Source organism: Rutidosis leptorrhynchoides, chromosome 2, assembly GCF_046630445.1.
Source record: "Rutidosis leptorrhynchoides isolate AG116_Rl617_1_P2 chromosome 2, CSIRO_AGI_Rlap_v1, whole genome shotgun sequence".
Classification (NCBI taxonomy): domain Eukaryota; kingdom Viridiplantae; phylum Streptophyta; class Magnoliopsida; order Asterales; family Asteraceae; genus Rutidosis; species Rutidosis leptorrhynchoides.
Genome location: NC_092334.1, coordinates 47,637,457 through 47,643,456, shown reverse-complemented (window position 1 = coordinate 47,643,456; position 6,000 = coordinate 47,637,457).

Sequence of the window (6,000 nt, the reverse complement as noted above, 5' to 3'; positions counted from 1 at the left end):
GAGTCCATGCTTGTATGATATTGTGTAAAAACTGCATTCAAGAAACTTATTTTGTTGTAACATATTTGTATTGTAAACCATTATGTAATGGTCGTGTGTAAACAGGATATTTTAGATTATCATTATTTGATAATCTACGTAAAGCTTTTTAAACCTTTATTGATGAAATAAAGGTTATGGTTTGTTTAAAAATGAATGCAGTCTTTGAAAAACGTCTCATATAGAGGTCAAAACCTCGCAACGAAATCAATTAATATGGAACGTTTTTAATCAATAAGAACGGGACATTTCAGTTGGTATCCGAGCGTTGGTCTTAGAGAACCAGAAAATTTGCATTAGTGTGTCTTATCGAGTTTGTTAGGATGCATTAGTGAGTCTGGACTTCGACCGTGTTTTCTTTAAAAATGATTGCTTAACATTTTTGTTGGAAACTATATATTTTTAACATATGAATATTATGTGATATATTAATCTCTTAATGTGTTTGATATTATGTGATAGATGTCTACCTCTAGAACAAGTCCCATTGACTCACCTAATAATAATGAAGAGTCAAATGTAAATTGGAATGATTCATGGACTGATTCACAAGTTCCCGAAGAGGAACCGGAAGAAGAGTCGGAACCGGAAGAAGAATCGGATCCGGAAGAAGAATCGGAACCGGAAGAAGAATCGGAACTGGTGGGGGAAATAATAAAATGGTTAAGTAAAAGAGAATCCTCAACCAACCGACCAAGGTTAATTATGGTCAATGGTGTTTCCGCCAAGGAAGCAAAATATTGGGAGGATTACCAATTCTCCGATGAATCGGATTCCGACGAGAATTCCAATGATGTTATAGAAATTACCCCAACTGAATTTAAAAAGGCAAAAGAAAATAATAAGGGAAAGGGCATAAAAATAGAGAAATCTAATTCCAACCCCGATGAACTTTATATGTATCGTCAACCCCCGAAGTCCTTAAGTTGTAACAATGACCCGGGAACCTCTAAACCACCAGGTTTTTCTAAACCAATGTGGACAACGACGGCTCGTATTAGGGGAGCATCATATATCCCTAGAAACTTGGCAAAACGAACCAAAACCGAAGAAGAAGAAACGAGCGAGTCGGAATAAGATAGTTGTATTCGTGTGGTGTAATATATGTAATATAGTGTTCTTATGCTTTATTATATATGTAAAAATTGCTTGTATTAATAAGTATTTTTTTTTATGAAACTAACTCTTGTCTATTTTACAGTTTAAAAACACAAAATAGATAGACAACCCAATATTTTAAGAGACCTACCCGGAGACATGATTGATGAAATCTTGTCTAGAGTCGGCCAGAATTCTTCGGCACAACTATTTAAGGCGAGATCAGTTTGTAAGACATTCGAAGAACGTTCCAAGAATGTCTTGGTTTATAAGAGACTTTCGTTTGAAAGATGGGGGATATCACATTGGGAAACCCATAAGTTACGATGTGTTTACTTTGACGCATATATTGCGGGGAACCCAAATGCTATTTTACGCAACGGGTTAAGAAATTATTTTGACTCAATATATCCGAATATTGGACTTCGTGATTTAGAAAAAGCGGCTAACATACAACATAAAGAAGCATGTTATGCTTACGGATTAGTAATGTTCGCTTCTCACCAAAGTGAGAACAAGAACATCGGGCTACAACTATTAAACAAAACGTTTCCACAAGTGACGGAGTCGGTAATTGGGGTAAGAAATGAGGTTTTTAGATTATTACGGGACTGTTGGACATTACGTAACCCTCGTCCCTTTGATGACGTTACAACACGCTGTCTTATCAACGGCCATAACGGTTATGTTGCACAAGACCAAGGATGGGAAGTAGTCCTAGTAAAACCAGAATGCATGACTTGTTTCTGGACGTATGAATTACGTGTCTTTATTGCCTTTGCCGAACGACTTGTGTACTAGCTAGAATTGTCTTCACAACTATCTTGTATCAAAGTTATTGTGTGCTATATTTCATGCTTTATGTAAAATAAGCGGTATTGTAAGTTTGTAAAATATTGTATAAAAGTTTGAACGCGAAATATTATTACAATCAGTTTTTCATATAGAATTGTAGTAGTTGAATTGTATATTAGCTACTAAGTATGAACTTAACGGGTAGGTACTACCCGAATTTAAACTTATAAAACGCTAATATGAAGAAAAAGCTTTTATAAATGAGTTCATATTATGCTACGAAATACTATTAACTACTCTTAATATTCTGTATGATTAACTTGTTCCATTTAACTATTTTGAAGGAAATGGCACCGACTACTCGACACACCGTGAATATGAATGAAGAGGAATTCCGTACTTTTCTAGCTTCAAACATAGCCGCAGTACAGGCTGCGCTACATACCAACAATAACCTTGGATCTAGCAGTACAGGAAATCGTGTAGGATGCACCTACAAAGAATTCACTGCCTGCAAACCTTTGGAATTTGATGGAACCGAAGGACCGATCGGATTGAAACGGTGGACCGAGAAGGTTGAATCGGTGTTTGCCATAAGTAAGTGTACTGAAGAGGACAAAGTGAAGTACGCTACGCATACCTTCACAGGTTCTGCGTTAACATGGTGGAATACCTATCTAGAGCAAGTGGGACAAGATGATGCGTACGCACTACCGTGGTCAGCATTCAAGCACTTGATGAACGAGAAGTACCGTCCCAGAACCGAGGTCAATAAGCTCAAGACAGAACTTAGAGGGTTACGAACCCAAGGATTTGATATTACCACATACGAAAGACGATTCACAGAATTGTGCCTATTGTGTCCGGGAGCATTCGAAGATGAGGAAGAGAAGATCGACGCGTTTGTGAAAGGATTACCGGAAAGAATCCAAGAAGATATAAGTTCACACGAGCCCGCCTCCATACAACAGGCATGTAGAATGGCTCACAAACTAGTGAACCAGATTGAAGAAAGAATTAAAGAACAGACTGCTGAAGAGGCCAATGTGAAGCAAGTCAAAAGAAAGTGGGAGGAAAACGGTGATAAGAATCACCAATACAACAACAACAGCAATTACAACAATAATCGCAACAATTATCCCAACAATCGCAACATCAATCGCAACTACAACAAACGGCCCAACAACAACAACAACAACAACAACAACAACAGCAACTACAACAATCATCCCAACAACAATAATAACCGCAACAACAACAACAACAACAATCAGAAGCAGCTATGCCAAAGGTGTGAAAAGAATCACTCGGGGTTCTGCACCAAATTTTGCAACAAGTGTAAAAGAAATGGTCATAGCGCGGCGAAGTGTGAGGTATACGGACCAGGGGTTAATAGAACGAAAGGAACAAATGGTGTCGGAACGAGTAATGGCGGAGCAAGTAGTGTCGGAGCAAGTTATGCCAATGTAGTTTGTTATAAATGTGGAAAACCAGGCCACATTATTAGAAATTGCCCGAACCAGGAGAACACGAATGGACAAGGTCGTGGAAGAGTTTTGAATATTAATGCGGTAGAGGCACAGGAAGACCCGGAGCTTGTTACGGGTACGTTTCTTATTGACAATAAATCTGCTTACGTTTTATTTGATTCGGGTGCGGATAGAAGCTATATGAGTAGAGATTTTTGTGCTAAATTAAGTTGTCCATTGACGCCTTTGGATAGTAAATTTTTACTCGAATTAGCAAATGGTAAATTAATTTCAGCAGATAATATATGTCGAAATCGAGAAATTAAACTGGTTAGCGAAACATTTAAGATTGATTTGATACCAGTAGAGTTAGGGAGTTTTGATGTGATAATCGGTATGGACTGGTTGAAAGAAGTGAAAGCGGAGATCGTTTGTTACAAAAATGCAATTCGCATTATACGAGAAAAAGGAAAACCCTTAATGGTGTACGGAGAAAAGGGCAACACGAAGCTACATCTTATTAGTAATTTGAAGGCACAAAAACTAATAAGAAAAGGTTGCTATGCTGTTCTAGCACACGTCGAGAAAGTACAAACTGAAGAAAAGAGCATCAATGATGTTCCCATTGCAAAAGAATTTCCCGATGTATTTCCGAAAGAATTACCGGGATTACCCCCACATCGATCCGTTGAATTTCAAATAGATCTTGTACCAGGAGCTGCACCAATAGCTCGTGCTCCTTACAGACTCGCACCCAGCGAGATGAAAGAACTGCAAAGCCAATTACAAGAACTTTTAGAGCGTGGTTTCATTCGACCAAGCACATCACCGTGGGGAGCTCCTGTTTTGTTTGTCAAGAAGAAAGATGGTACATTCAGGTTGTGTATCGACTACCGAGAGTTGAACAAACTTACCATCAAGAACCGCTACCCACTACCGAGAATCGACGACTTATTTGATCAACTACAAGGCTCGTCTGTTTATTCAAAGATTGACTTACGTTCCGGGTATCATCAAATGCGGGTGAAAGAAGATGATATTCCAAAGACTGCTTTCAGAACACGTTACGGTCATTACGAGTTTATGGTCATGCCGTTTGGTTTAACTAATGCACCAGCTGTGTTCATGGACCTTATGAACCGAGTGTGTGGACCATACTTTGACAAGTTTGTCATTGTTTTCATTGATGACATACTTATTTACTCAAAGAATGACCAAGAACACGGTGAACATTTGAGAAAGGTGTTAGAAGTATTGAGGAAGGAAGAATTGTACGCTAAGTTTTCAAAGTGTGCATTTTGGTTGGAAGAAGTTCAATTCCTTGGTCACATAGTGAACAAAGAAGGTATTAAGGTGGATCCGGCAAAGATAGAAACTGTTGAAAAGTGGGAAACCCCGAAAACTCCGAAACACATACGCCAGTTTTTAGGACTAGCTGGTTACTACAGAAGGTTCATCCAAGACTTTTCCAGAATAGCAAAACCCTTGACTGCATTAACGCATAAAGGGAAGAAATTTGAATGGAATGATGAACAAGAGAAAGCGTTTCAGTTATTGAAAAAAAAGCTAACTACGGCACCTATATTGTCATTGCCTGAAGGGAATGATGATTTTGTGATTTATTGTGATGCATCAAAGCAAGGTCTCGGTTGTGTATTAATGCAACGAACGAAGGTGATTGCTTATGCGTCTAGACAATTGAAGATTCACGAACAAAATTATACGACGCATGATTTGGAATTAGGCGCGGTTGTTTTTGCATTAAAGACTTGGAGGCACTACTTATATGGGGTCAAAAGTATTATATATACCGACCACAAAAGTCTTCAACACATATTTAATCAGAAACAACTGAATATGAGGCAGCGTAGGTGGATTGAATTATTGAATGATTACAACTTTGAGATTCGTTACCACCCGGGGAAGGCAAATGTGGTAGCCGATGCCTTGAGCAGGAAGGATAGAGAACCCATTCGGGTAAAATCTATGAATATAATGATTCATAATAACATTACTACTCAAATAAAGGAGGCGCAACAAGGAGTTTTAAAAGAGGGAAATTTAAAGGATGAAATACCCAAAGGATCGGAGAAGCATCTTAATATTCGGGAAGACGGAACCCGGTATAGGGCTGAAAGGATTTGGGTACCAAAATTTGGAGATATGAGAGAAATGGTACTTAGAGAAGCTCATAAAACCAGATATTCAATACATCCTGGAACGGGGAAGATGTACAAGGATCTCAAGAAACATTTTTGGTGGCCGGGTATGAAAGCTGATGTTGCTAAATACGTAGGAGAATGTTTGACGTGTTCTAAGGTCAAAGCTGAGCATCAGAAACCATCAGGTCTACTTCAACAACCCGAAATCCCGGAATGGAAATGGGAAAACATTACCATGGATTTCATCACTAAATTGCCAAGGACTGCAAGTGGTTTTGATACTATTTGGGTAATAGTTGATCGTCTCACCAAATCAGCACACTTCCTGCCAATAAGAGAAGATGACAAGATGGAGAAGTTAGCACGACTGTATTTGAAGGAAGTCGTCTCCAGACATGGAATACCAATCTCTATTATCTCTGATAGGGATGGCAGAT